At 47.6% G+C, this 14,559-nt stretch overlaps 1 long non-coding RNA gene across 2 annotated transcripts; it reads left to right on the top strand.

Annotated features, from left to right (window-relative positions):
* Positions 1-391: 391 nt before the first annotated feature.
* LOC125937640 (uncharacterized) lies at positions 392-13,968 on the top strand. Of its 2 annotated transcripts, none has more exons than XR_007462451.1 (3): positions 392-426; positions 4,950-7,722; positions 13,593-13,968. It is a non-coding gene; the product is annotated as an uncharacterized LOC125937640 (long non-coding RNA). The 2 variants fall into 2 exon arrangements; XR_007462452.1 differs by lacking the exon at positions 13,593-13,968 and adding an exon at positions 9,866-12,117.
* Positions 13,969-14,559: the final 591 nt, after the last annotated feature.

The raw sequence follows: 14,559 nt of genomic DNA, 5'->3' as shown, positions 1-14,559 counted from the left end.
ATTCCAAGACAATCATGGATCCTCTCAAATTTTTTTTAATCCCCCAAAACCCTAGCAGCATGCCATTATCCCTCCACTCGAGCCATAAGTGAAATGATGGGCCTACAGAGTCTCCCGGCACAAGAGTAGGTATGTCCTCTCAGGACTAGGTTATTTGTTCTCAACCTGTCAAAGCCAGGAACTATTGAAATAGAGGGTCTCAGCCCTGGAAAGGGACTTCAGGATCGAGTTACCAGATGCTTTGATTTTATAGATGGGGGCCACAATGGGGAAGTGAGTGACAATGACATCTCTTTGACATCATACAAAGGGTAGTGATGAGTTCATAAAGCCTCAGCCTCTCAGCGTTAAGTAGGAGCTCCCATAGCAACAAACTCCTAAGGTAGCCTCGGACCAGCACCTGAATTCTTCATCCATGCCAGAGAGGTAAGATCCATGCACAAAGACTAGCTCTTTGTTATCTTTCCCCATGCGTGTAGCCCATGAGCAACCAGCTGGAAACACTGGGAGGCCTGCCCAGGGCCCTTGGCCTTTCCCATCCTCACCCTGTCCCTCCTTCTCCCTCCTCCTGAGGCTACAATGCTCTCCTGTTCTCTTCCTTTTCCACCCCACTGATTTACATAGAGTGGAAATACACCTACGAGCCAGGTCAACAGACAAAGGGAGGTTTCCTGGTGCTCCTAAGAGCATAAAATTCTTTGGCTATTTAAGTATTTAAAGAAAATGTGCCTGAAACAGCCAGAAATATCAGGGTTAAGGGAAGAGCCAGCCCCAACATGTATTTGTTGAATGAATGAAAGAATGAATGACTTCACTATGTGAAACAAAGTAAACGGACATAGTAATGGAAACTGTTGGTGCTCTCTTAGACTTATCTTGGTCTGAGTGGGGACATCAGAAGACATCACGGCCACTGTCTCCCCACTTCCCAAGGAAAAGCTAGACAAGGGAAGTCCAACACTGGGGTACAATTCACATTCCAGGATTTCCCATGGGACCAAAGGGAGCTGGCATGCAGCCCAAGCCACATCCTTCCTCAGGCTTCTTCCCCTGCCCTATCCTGTTTTCCTTGTGCCCCCACTCCTGAGGGCACCCCCTCAATAAATCACATTCTGAAGAATTCTTATCTCAGGCTCTGCTTCAAGGGAACCTGACGTGGGTGGGCAGCATAGTTCGACAACACGGAATCGTGTTTTGTACCGTATCTGGCCCCTTACCACCCATAAAAATTCCTCCAACCCTCCCACCCATCTTCCGTGCCCAGAGCTCAGTGTTACCTGACCTTCAGTTCTGAGGACTGATCAGGCTGTACAGACACAATGTGATGGCAGCTGTGACTACTCACCCATAATGCAGAGACACACGGAAGCAAACTGTCTGCAGCCACAGTTTTAGACACAAGGTGAGCAGCTTAGCTTTAGAAGCCAAGAAAGACACAAGACTTACAAAGCTGCCAAAAGGTGTCTTCAGTTATAGGAACAGAAGCTGCTGCAGCAGTCATTAATTACTTATGGAACAGATTTGGGGAGGAGGTGGGGGCAGGTGGTGAGACAAGAAATACAAAAATGGAGACAGAAATATTCTCATGGGCTTATCTTAAAAACTCACAGGTTGGTCTCCTCCCCACGTTTCGCCCAGAGAAAGCAGTAACTCAGCCTGCCCTGTGCCACTGTCACCTCCCCTGTGTCCCCTCTGAGAGGCCAAGAAGGAAGCTTGTGCTCTGGGGTGCAAAGCTCCGACCTTCTCAACCTGTTCAGCTTTCGGTTCTAAAGAACTTCAAATAACAGGCCCAACCAGACCATTCAGTACAGTCTGGAATTATTCGTGGGGCCCGTGGGCAGAAACCCCCTCCATGCAGCCAGCTCACCCCTTCTGCAAGCACCAACCACGCACCCACCTGTCCCCGCCACCTTCCTCGTCTGCAGAGAAGCAGAAGGCAACAAATGAAGTCCTGAGCCTCCCGTTCTCACACACACACACACACACACACACACACACACACACACTCCCGACATCTCTACTCACCCTCTCCTCCTGAAAAGGTGGAAGAAGCTGCCCTCATCCTCACAAACCCCCTTCTGGTGGGTGCCTGCCCTTCCCCGCCCCCACACCTCCAACCTCTCCAGCTTTGTCATCCGCTCCTTCCCAGGAGAATCTTACTGTGCCAGAGTTTTACCTCTTAAAACAAAAAACAAAATTTTAAAAATGGGAAGACTGTAAGCAACAGATCCCTCACCTGCTGCCTCCGGTGAGAAGAGAAAGCACCAGATGGGCGCCCTCCCCTTCCTCCCGCATGCACACACCTGGCCGAGCCCCTCCAGCAGACAGACGCCCGCAAAGGGCACCTCCTGTGCTCCGAGTCTGCACCCTCCCACCTCCTCAGCTGGGTCTGTTTTCCCTGGATTAATCCTTTCTGGATATTTAACTTTTTCCTTGACCAACTCCCTTTGCTCTCCCCCCCTTTAAGTTTGGTTCTTCGGCGGTCAGGCTCTCCAGCGGCTCCCTCGCTCCCTGGCTTCCAGCACGTGCACCCATAACAGCCCCCACCTCACCCCCCCACCTGCGTCTCCAGCCCAGCCCTCAGGTCCCAGCACACCACAGGTGTGTCAGCTTCCCAACAGACACCGGCCTCCGACAAAGCTTACCCGGAACTAAAATTCTCCCAGCAACCCCTCCCAACCTCGCCCCCCCCCCCACCACCACCGCGCCTTGCTCTTTATCTTTAATGTCGCATTTTAATAAATTAGCATTCCCAGCCAGCCTTGGTCCAAACTAGAGAGATCTGCATCTGGTCCTTGTCCCGTGACCTTTAACCTTTCCTCCTTTAACCAGTAAACCTCCAAGTCTTAGCTTCATGTCTCTTCAGTGTCCCTCAAACCTACCCCTTTCTCCCCATCAATCGAGGCCCCACCGTCACACCCTCTAACATCAGAAGAGCCTCTGTCCTAACATGTGGCCCACGGGGCTCCCACAGCAGCTAGATGAGATGGCTCTGAAATACGAATCCACAGCTTAAGCCCTTTCTGCCTGTCTACCCCCACCCCCAACACTCGGGCCTCCTCCCAGGAGAAACAGACTCAGAGAAGAGAAATTGAGCAGAATGCAGCAAATCCAGGGGCAGGAAAATTATTGATTCGTGCATTTGTTCGTTCATTAAATTATACCTTCAGAACTCGGAGTTAGTCCTTCTGGGAGGCTCCAGGCCCAAGCACTTAGTTTCCTTGTTTACTTCCTTCACAGCACTTACCTCCATTTGTTATTGTTTTTCTTTGATTCACGGTTTTTATACTTTTTAAAAAATCTATCTCTCCTTTAAGAATATAAGTTCCTTAAAGAAAAGATGTACTCTGTCTATGTGATATGGTATTCCCAGCCCCTAGAACAAGGCAGGGCATAGGGCAGTCCCTCAGGAAATGTTTATGAACTAAATAAAGGCATGGATGAATAACCAAACTGGCATGTGATATTTTCTCTCCACAGTCTCTACCACACTTTGCCATCAGCCATCACCAAGCATATACCCACCCAGTGCCTACCATGTTCAGAGCACCAGTGGCATGGGATAGTACCCACAGCATAGAACAGAAAATGTAATCTATGTGCTGAGGTCTCTCTAGGGAGGGATAAAACCATGGTGCAAAGGACTAAGCACCAGCAGTGTGTGACCGGGACTCTCCATGCCCAGGGTCTGGCCTCCCCCCAGAATTGTGCCCAACAGAACAGCCAGTCTTAAGGAGGGAACCATTGCAGCCCGAGGGAGCCAGGCCCTGGGGATGTTCCCACTCTTCTGCCTTCTGTCTTCTGCCCAGACCCCAGATACTCATTCATGTGCTCAGACCCCAACAGCCCTCAGCCTCCTTCTATAAGAATAGAAGAACAGACGTTGAGTTAAAAAGAAATAACGAAATATGACATCACTCCTCTCCTTAAAACCCTCCTTGGCTTCCCTCACACTGAAAATAAAATCCAAATGCCATGTTTAATCTCAAAAAGCCCTGAATGATTTGGTATCTGCCTCTGTAGACTAGATCCAGGAAGCCACATTTCCTGGTTTTTTTGTACCTGAAAACATCAGGCTTGTTATAGCCCCAGGTCCTTTGCCCTAGCTATTTCCTCCACCTGGATGGCTCTGCCCCCTGATCTCTACCAGGTTGGGTCCTTCTTGTCATTCCACTTAAACATCACCAGGTGATGTCTCTCTGGCTACCCACGGTGCTCCCGCCCCATTATACTGCTGGGTTTCAGTCTACATCTACACACCCCTCATCACCATCTGAATCTTGCATGTTCAATGTTTTTGTATCCCCCCCAAATATTAGTTTTCTGTGCTGCATCCCACATCACCACAAACTCAGCTTACAGCAGCACCATTCATTAGCTCCCTAGTCCGTGCAGCAGAAGGGACTGAGTTTTCTGCTCAGGGTCTCACAAGAGATGTAGGCCCGGCTGCGTTCTCATCCAGAGCTTGGGGTCCTCTTCCAGGCCCCTGTGGTTGTGGGAGGATTTAGCTCCTGGCAGGTGTGACACTGGGGTTGCCATTTCCTTGCTGGCCATCATCCAGGGGCTGCCCTTAGTTCCCAGGGGCCACCCCCATTCCTTGTCACATGGCCCTTCCATTGTGAAAGCCAGAAACAGGATCTCCCTCACATCCAGGCCCTGTCACACTTTGAATCTTTCCCACCAGGAAGAGCCAAGTCCCTCTGGAGGGATGACCTGATTATATCAGGTGCACCCAGAACAATTACTTTTAAGGTCAACTGTGTCATACAACATGACCTAATCATGAAACCAACTGTCCCTTTATAGTCATAGCCCACACCCACACTCGAGAGGACAGGATTACACAGGGCATATACACCAGGGGTGGGAATCTTAATGGCCGTCTTAGAATGTCACCCACCGTACCCACTAGAGTAGCTTCACCTGCCTTGTTATCTGTGTATCCCAAGGCCCAGGACAGTGCTCCCAACCATGAAGAGTAAGGCGCAAAATGAGAATACTGCGCAGTACAGCGTGAGAAACCAAGAGAATTACTCAGCAATTGGAAGTGACCCAGACCCAGGAGACTGACCAGCCCATGCCACATCTGTCCAGCCCAGGGACCAAGGGAATTGGAATCCCACACTCCAGAACCAGTCATGGTCTACCGGTGTGTTGCAGCATGTTATTGGCCGCCTCTGGCCTGGAATTGTTCCAGCACATAGAGGATGCCCGTCAAATATTTTTTCCCTTATGAATGGAATAAAAGGAAGAAGGTGATCTCTTCTGGAAACTAGAGATGGAAAGAGTTGGACGGATTGGAAGGGGTAAGCAGAACAGGAGCCATGAGCCAGTCAAGTGCATCCCAGCTCTCACAGACTTCTCTTGCTGAATCCATACTGGACGCTCTTGGCCTAGCCAACACCTGCCCGCTGAGGGCCAGCTCCCATCCAACCCGACCCACCTCCCCTATGAAGCCTCTCTGACTGCTGACCTGAAGTCTTCTGTGCTTAACACCTAACTACCTCTGGTGGCCCCTTTTGTTTTAAGTAGCCTTGTGCCTAGTGTGGAGCCCAATGCAGGGTTTGAACTCACAACCCTGAGATCAAGACCTGACCAGAGACCAAGAGTTGGACACCTAACTGACTGAACCACCCAGGCACCCCTCATGTGGCCCTTTTCAGAAGGCTGCCTTTTGACATCTCTCTCCTATTGTGAACAGCAGGCCAAAGCCCACATGCTGTTTGTAGTTTGCCAGGCCTGTGTCTCAAGTCCCTGCCTCATCCTCACCCTCCTTGAGGAAGAGGCCGCCTTGCCCTTCTGTGTGTTCACCCAGTGCACAATGAGCACCTTCTGGCCATGCAAATTCTTTGGGACCTGCTTGGTGACTTGGAGTTGAGCTCTGCTGCCTGCAGGCACTGGGAGTGAGCCTGCCATGGGGTAGGCATGGGGCTAAGTGTGCTGGATGGGGCGGGTATGGAGCAGTGGAGACCAGATGGTGAGAGAGCGCACTGAGAAGGAGAGAAAAGAAAGCCATCAGACCGAGAGCACCTGTTGTTGTTAGAGCAGTGTGAGGACCCACATCCAACCAGCTGGCTGTCTCTGCTCCTTGCTCTTGTCACAACCTTCCAGAAGAGATACGGACACTCAGAATTGTCCCCATTCTCCCTTCTCTTTGTTTCCAGTGCTGGTAGTGGTCAGTGTTTGGTGCAGATAAAATGATACAGCGATACTGCTGATGGGGGCAATTTATCTTGCCCTTAACATCCAAGAGAGTAAAGGATAAGGATCTGATAGGCTAGTAGTAGGTTGAAAGGTGACCGTAAGCCTGTGAGTGAGGGTCACCAACACATAAGCCCATGTGGGTGCCCGAGCAAGAAGGTAATGTTCATGCCGTGGGTTCAGGAAGGACTCTCACGGACCTAAGATGGGTTAGAAATGCACTGCACTCCTGAGTCTGGTTCTGGGCTCCCTCAGGGGACACTGGCACTTAGAGAGAGGTCAGAGGGTAGCCTCGAAGGTGATGAGCAGGACGGGCAGCAGGGCCTGGGAGAAAAAGAGGCTGGGATTATTCATCAGGGGAAGACAGGCAGGCAGGATTTAACACAATCTTCAGGTATCAGAAGAGCTCTCAGGCAGTGCAGGCTAAGTCTTGGCAGTGGCTACTGAGGATGGAACAAGGAAAGAAACTTAATCCGCAGCATAAGGGATTTAGGATAGAATTTCCTGATGGTGAAGGTTGTTAAAAGTTGCAATGAATGGTCTAGAGAGAGATTCTGGTCTACTCTGGAAGCTTTTACAAGTAGAAGAGATTATCCTCTGGCAGGGCAGCTTATCTCTAATCCTGCCTGAAGGCAGGGGAATGGACACAATGACCTCAGGGTCTCCTTCAGACTTGGAAAGCAGGTCTTCCCATAGGCAGACCAGCCAACACTGCTATGCAGGTGATGCACTTCAAGGAAGGCCCAGAGTGTTCCCAGAAATAAAGAGAAGCTGCCTGATGTGAGATCTTCTTCCCTTTTTCTTATTTTTTAGCCACAGCTGCCTTGCAGCAATGACCAAGTTCCTCTGTAATCTCAGCTCTGATCAAGGGCAATTTAAACAAGAAAGCCAAAAGCAGCCACAGACCACACAGAGATAGATGACTCTCTGCTCTGCAAAGCACCCCAGACAACAGAGCCGTGGTTGTGGTCTTCTCCATGGAGGGCTCTGCGTTTAACAACCCATGTGAAAAACTTGCTGACCCAGCCAGGTAGCAGCAATAGGAAACGTGAGGGCATTCCCAGCCTACTGCTGCCAGCCATCATGCTCAAGCTGCCTGTTCTGCAGTCCCACTTCCTGTGAGTCAAGTGACACGCCTTTCGGGAATACCACCTGCTCCCAGCTGTTCAGCATGGGGGTCAGGGGAGAAAGGAAATGGTCTTATACCTGACCTGGGAGACAGCCCTGTGAGCCATGATACACACTGAGAGCATTAACAGGTATGCAGATGGCCCTCTGGACACCCTCTGAAGGCTTCCGGGCTTGTGCTGAGCTCAGAGGAAGAGGAAGAGTAGGGCAGAGAGCACCAAAAATCTTCTGAAGTGGTTTTCAAAAGTGCTGCCCAGGTATGTGAACATCTCTACACAGGCCATGGCTGAGTCAATGTTTTCTGTAAACTGAAAAGACAAAGAAGGGATGTCCTTTGGCTTTCTGGAACCTGGGGCCTGGCTTGGAGCAGCGTTCAACCAGATACAGTGGAAGGTGAGCACGTCTTTTACTTTCAAGTCTAGTTCCCCAGTGAAGAAACAACTGCTAAACCCCTAACCCTACATCTTCACAGAGCTTAATTCTTCATCCCTACTCTTTCTTTCTTACAACTCAGCTGATGTCCTTCTTGTGCCTTTTCTTTGCCCTCTGTGTCTCTGCTTCAACTCTTCTGCATGATTTCTACCAGCCCCACCTCTGCTTTCCACCACTCAGCACATGAAGTCCAGTACTCCATACCACCCCTGATGAACATGGCCTTGGGCCCAGTGCCCTCTCTTCAAGGACACTTTTCCTTCTAGAGGCTTAAACACCAGCCTTCTGGACACTTCTTTCAAACTGCACCACCCCCAGTGACCATAGGCATGGGACTAGAGTAAATGACCATGGATATGTGGCAGAAAGAAGCACAGAAATGTATTATTCTGCCCATTGCATATGCTAGGAACAGGCAGGAACTTGTTGCAAAAGCATATTAAGCATGCAATCAGCTGCATCCTTGTGCCCAAATAAAGCTATTTTCATTTCATAAAGCAAGAGAGCAAGTCAAGTCATTAGGGAAATAGAAATGGGGAACTTAACTGCCTAATTGGAAGCTCTATTGCACTTGCAAAGTACCTTTGGTTTTTCTAAAAATTCAAGGGAAACACATTGAGCTTATAATTGCAGATAGATCGATGCCACATTCCTTCCTGCATTAGCACAGAAGGAGAGTCCCTTCCTGTGGGCTCATCTCGGCCCCTGCTACGCTGTGTAAACAGCAGTGAGGGCCCAGAAGGAAATAGGCTGGCTCGTAAAAGCAGGAAAACTGAGGGGAGAGCCAAAGTCATCTTCCTTCCTATGGAAGACAGAAGCCCACAGCCACAGCACCTTTCTGCCTGTTTTAGTTTAACTCTTCCTCCCCATGGCAAGAATGTTAACATGTTTGGTTTATATATGAGACATTTCCTACATGTGTGGCGCAAGGTGAGGTTAAGCTATCTCTCTGAGTTTCAGTAACTTCATCTGTAAAACACAAGGGTCAGGCATTATCGATGCCTGCAACCCTGGACTCCACAAACGTGCCTTGGGAACCACTGAGGAGTGGGTCCACATGGGAGATGGCACCAGGGAAGAGACCACGTTAATGATATTCTAATCCCCACCCTCCTGCCCACTTCAGTGAGAATGCCCCACCTTGTACCTATTTAGTATTTTGGAATTCTTCGTAAGATAGTATTTGGTGGGTGGGGCAATTGGGTGGCTCAGTCGGTTGAGCGTCCAACTTCAGCTCAGGTCATGATCTCGAGGTTCATGAGCTGGAGCCCCACATCGGGTTCACTACTATAAGCACGGAACCAGCTTCGGATCCTCTGTCCCTCTCTTTCCCCTTCCCTTTATATATATTCTTTCCTGGGGGCAGGAGGCAAAGTTGCTTAAATACACACACACACACACACACACACACACACACACACACACACAGAATCCGCTGAGCCTAATAGCCTCTGTGGTCTCTTCCAAGACTGAGAAATTCAAGATCTAGTCTCCTAATCTCACTGAGGAGATGAGAGAAACCCTCCTTTAACAGCTTTGAAGCCTGGTTATAGAACTCAGTTGCTGTTGGTATCTGTGCAGCACTCGTCCCTGGAGCTTAGAGAGTAAGAAACCAAGGACTGTGTTTTTTGAGAGGGTCAGTCTTGACCTGCTGATTGATCCTGCACAAGGGACTGTTTTGAGATAGAATAAGGGAATTTCCTGCATCACATACTTTTTCATGGAGGACTTCTCTAAACGCATCTTTTCCCAATGCATTTAACATGTCTCATATGACTTAAAGAAATGAGAACATTCAGACTTACCTGGATGCTCATCTGGGTCATCAGGTCCTCCTATGGGTATTCTTTGGACCTAAGATGTCTCTCCAATGAAGAGCAGCCCATGGCATCAGCAGAAAGCACCAGAGAATATCCCTCTCAGAGCTAACCTCATGTCAGTTCTGAAAACTCCTGAACAGCCCCAAAACCCCAAGAATACCGGGTACTCTGAGTGCACATGGAGGGACATCTAAAGCCTCTGGGCACAATTAGCTGCCATGTCCCATCCAGATGCCTTGCAAACATAAAAGGGCTCAGCCTTGACTTTGCTTTCTGATCCCCAGGCTGGGCTCACACTGCATGCCAGTGGGCACCTCCCTGCTCCATGGAATGTCTGTGGCTACTTTTATCTTCGGAGAAGAACAGGTAGGAAAATAAAGTTAAAGGCACTTTTTACCTTGCTCTCCAGGAATGAGCTCCAGGCCTCAGGCCTGTGGTTGTGGGAACACACGTTTCCACCACAGGGAAGGAGAAAATCAGCCTGATATGCACATGACATGCCATGACATCCTAAGCGTGATTAGGTCCCTGACTGCATGGGAAATGAAACCACAGGCATTTAATAGAGGACCGGCGGCCAGGCCACCCAGTCCCTTCTGCAGCACACAAGCTGGGCACCCACTTCTCTGTCCTCAGGCACACCTGTTGTGAGCATTGAAGAGCACCGAGGAGCACTGAGGAGCACTGGGGAACCCTGCAGAATGAGAAACTCAACTGCTCTCCCAGGGAGGATTTGCATGGGCAGCAGGCGCTGGTCCGTAACAACCAAAACCCTGGGTTTCCCCAAAGATTCTATCCCTGAACAGAGACAACATGTCCCAGGAGAAATGGAAGTATGTGGAGAGAGGAAGAGGAGAAAAACAGAAGTAATGGAGAGAGTGACGAACAGCTAGTCTTGTTTGCTGGACTGGTTACTACTGAGCTGTTTGCCATTTGGCCCCATGTATTTTTAAAGCATACAGTTAAGGAGCATTTATTAAAATGTTTTCAAGTTGTCCTTCTAAAGAAGAGACCCTGACAGGCCACTCAGTATACTGCAAAGGTGGGTTAAATACTATTATCCCTGCGGCGACGATGGGGAGACAAGAGTATAATGGATTACCTTAATTTCCCAGAGACACGCGGTGAATTCATTACGGGGAGGAAAAACGGAAAAGAAAAAGACAATCAGATTACAGAGTCTTGAAGCTGGGCCGCCTTGCCAAGAAAGCCAACCAGTGTGAGGGAAGGAGAGACAGCCCCAAACCCCCAAGGGTGCTGCTCCAAAATGCAGTCCTTAGAAACACAGCCGCCTTTGGGAAGCTCCAAATTCAAATGTGCAACAGAAACAAATTCACCACACACAAACCGTGAGGCCTCAGCAATCTGCCTCGCACCGCAGATTGGGAGAGGAGGAAAAAATAATCCAGATCCTAATTTAGTTCAGGGGCTTGTTTTCTTACACTGACAAATCCTTCTAAAAATGATTTCCTGATTAGAGTCAAACGGCCGAGGCCAAAACTCTCGGAGATTGTGTTGCCGTCAGCATATTAATGGTGTTCCTTAGCAACTCTCTCTCTCCTCCACTTTTAGAAGAAACAACACCTCTGCCAGGACCACAAAGCTGGAGAAGCCTCAGCACCTCTGATGATTCATGGGCTTGGAGGAAGGTGCGGACCTGCCAGGCAGTATGGAGCGGGGAGCCTTGCTGGTGGCAGGACATGGGCAGCGAATGCCAAGTCAGGTGCAGGGCCGTGCAGGGAGACAGTGGGAGAGGACGGGCGAGGGGCCGCCTCTCTCTGTGTCTCTCCAGGATTGCAACTGTCATCTGCAATTTACCAACTTGAAATACAAATCCTGCTCCTCACAAAGAGCTGATGTCTTTTTCTCACCAGACTTAAAGGTGCAAAAAACGCTAAAGAGAGGTCAAGTCAGTGATGACTAAGGAAAGGGGTTTCCTGAACTGATTCTGTTTTTATAATAAATTCTGGAATTTTCAGAATCGCCTTGGAAGGAAATGAAAGTCAAGACTTCATTCATCCATCGATTAAACATTTATTATGCATCAACAGTATGCCACGTGTTATCCTTTGTGCACTATCAGTGAGCAGTGAGCACTACCGGTGAGCCCAAAAGCTGGAGGGATCATCAACTCCAAAATCTCATTTTCTAGATGAGCAAACTGAGGCCTCGTGGGGTCAGCCTCCCTGAGACATGTGTGATTTATTGACAGATCTAGAGCATGAATCCAAGTATTTCCACCATGACTACTAATTCTCAGACCAGATGCTTCTAAACCGGACTTGGATAGTCTCACTTTGAGAAGGGGAGAAGTGAAATTCAATTTGCCAATATTCCCATCCTTGGAGGAAGTGATATTCATCATAAGCCAAAACATATTGGTAAATTCTCTAATTTAGTCAGATGATGTCTCACTTTACATGATAAATGTTTCTAAAAAGTTGCATGCAAATCAAATTTTGGTAAATTGAATTACTTTTTTAAAAGCACAAGACAGATTGCTTTGTAAAGGAACCCTGGGCTGAAAATGAGAAATATTTCTGCAATTTAAATAATAACTACCTCCATAATTTATCTCTTCTGTAATTCATAATTTAATATTCTTTGGTTTTGTTTAGCATTGCTTGTTTAAAACAAGAAAGATCTATATTTATGCAGCTAGTGTCACCAAGAACTTTGAAGTACATTAATAATAACTAATACTTCCCTTCTACATACCCTTAAGAACACTTCCTTATTGGAAGTAGTATTCCCATTTGGCAGATGGAAAAAGTCAAGGCACGGAGTAAGGATAGATCCAAGATCATGGAGAAAGTCAACAGTGTAGCTAGGATGCCCACATGTTTTTGGCTATAAACCCTACACTTTTATCTACTGACAGGACATTGTGGGCAGCTCTTGTATCAGAATTCTCTGGAGAAAGAGAACCAATAGGATACATTTAGACATATGAGCAGATTTATTATGAGAATTGGCTCACGTGATTATGAAGGCTGAGATTTGCCTGATATGCCATCTGTAGGCTAGAGAGCCAAGAAAGCCAATGTTATAATTCAATCCAAGTCTAATGGCCTGAAAAAGTAGTGGGGCAGGGGCGGGGGGGACATTAATTTGCAAGGGAGGCAGAAAAGGGGCCACTAGTGTAAATTCCAGAGTTTGAAGGCCAGAGAACCAGGAGCTCTGATGTTTGAAAGCAGGAAAAGATGGATGTCCAGCTTAAGAGAGCAGACTTGTCCTTCTACTTTCTTATTCCATTCAGGCCTCCAGTGGATTGGATGATGCCGACCCACACTGGTGAGGGTAGGTCTCCTTTATTCAGTCTACTGTTTCAAATGCTAATCTCTTCTGGAAACATCCTCACAGACACACCCAGAATAATGTTTTACCAGCTAACTGGGCATCCCTTAGTCCAGTCAAGTTTAAAAATTAACCACCACAGCTATTTTCTCCAAGGGAGACATTCCACAGATGTGTGGACTCCAAAGAAATTCATGAGCCATCTCAAAAGCATATGTTTCAGAAATTTAAGACAGCCTCATACTCTCCTCTCTACCCAATTGCTTGACTCACTCAGGAAACATGGAGAGCAAAAAAAAAAAAAAAAAAAAAAAAAAAGAGAGAGACAGAGACAGAGACAGAGACAGAGAGAAAGAGTCTCAATCAATCCATGACAATGTATCTCTATTGATTCCCCATCACAAATTCAACCCTCTGACTGTAGGAAAGAATACAGATGTGCCCCCAAGGACCCTTTGTCCACTTAGAGAAGCAAGGTTCACACACAAAACTACACTAGAGTCCGCACGGGTCTTTCCCACTAGACTGTAAAGCCTCAAGGAAAAAGACCTTCCTCATCTCTGCCACATTAGCACCTTGCCTTGGAAAAAGTCAGTACTCTGTGAATTCTGTTGTCATGTTAAATTATGAAAACGTGGAGAGATTGGGAAGGATGATATCTGCAAGTATCTGGAGAGATGATTACAATACATAGAATAAACATATTATTTGCAGCTCCAGAATGAAATGATCTCCTCTGCACTACGGGAAGAAGAAGAATGCCAACCTCACAGAGTTGTGTGTCACTTCAGCAGCACAAGAGAGCCGAAGCACTTAGCACATCTCTGGCACACAGTGAGCACTTAGTAGCTGGTGCCTATCACTTCTGTTACAAGGATCACAGACTGTGGCGATGGAAGCACTGGTGGCAGAGCAACATGAGGAAGAATTTCCTAGAAGTATTGAGGGCTGCTCACTCATGGAAGCTACTACATGGGCAGTAAGCCCTGCCCAGGGGCTGGCTGGTCGTCTCTCAGTCAAGAATGTCAGGAAAAGTTCTGTACCAGGTGATAGTTGGTTGATAGCACCAGTTCATTAAAAATCCACAGTTCTGGGCAAATCCAGACTTCTTTTTAACAATTATGGGAAGGCCCAGAAATTTGTGTTTTAATAAGCATTTCAAGTGATTTTTATGTAGCTGATCAAACAGGGTTCTGATTACCTAAGTTGGGGAACCACCTGTATAAATAAAGTTTATGGTCCCTTCCAAATTCTGGGGCTCTAGGCATCCTTCACCCATCCAGAACAGTGTCATAGAAAATAATACAAGTTGATAAATTCAGAAGGATTGGGTTCAAATCTCTGCTCTGCCATTCCCTAACTGTATGACTTACAGCACATTGATTATTCTCCCAAAGTCTCAGCTTTCCTGTCTTTAAAATAGAGATAAAGATGACTACTTACATGGCGGTTCTGAAGGGAGGGAGTTCTGGCTGATAATAAGTGTTCAATAAATATTTTATGAACCTGATAGAAAAGTGCCCCTCATAGTTAGAGTAAAACAATAGGGATTTAACAAATATCAGTTCCCTTTCTTCCTACCATCCCGAACTTATGCATTATATAGAGGAAAGTGAGTTTGCCTAAACTAAGGAGATGGACAAAAGATGAGAAAGTGAGACAGGAGATCCGTGTGTAGATG

Source organism: Panthera uncia (assembly GCF_023721935.1).
Source record: "Panthera uncia isolate 11264 chromosome A3 unlocalized genomic scaffold, Puncia_PCG_1.0 HiC_scaffold_12, whole genome shotgun sequence".
NCBI classification, from domain to species: Eukaryota; Metazoa; Chordata; class Mammalia; order Carnivora; family Felidae; genus Panthera; species Panthera uncia.
Note: the sequence above shows the minus strand (reverse complement) of the source record. Positions and strands in the feature narration are given on the sequence as shown.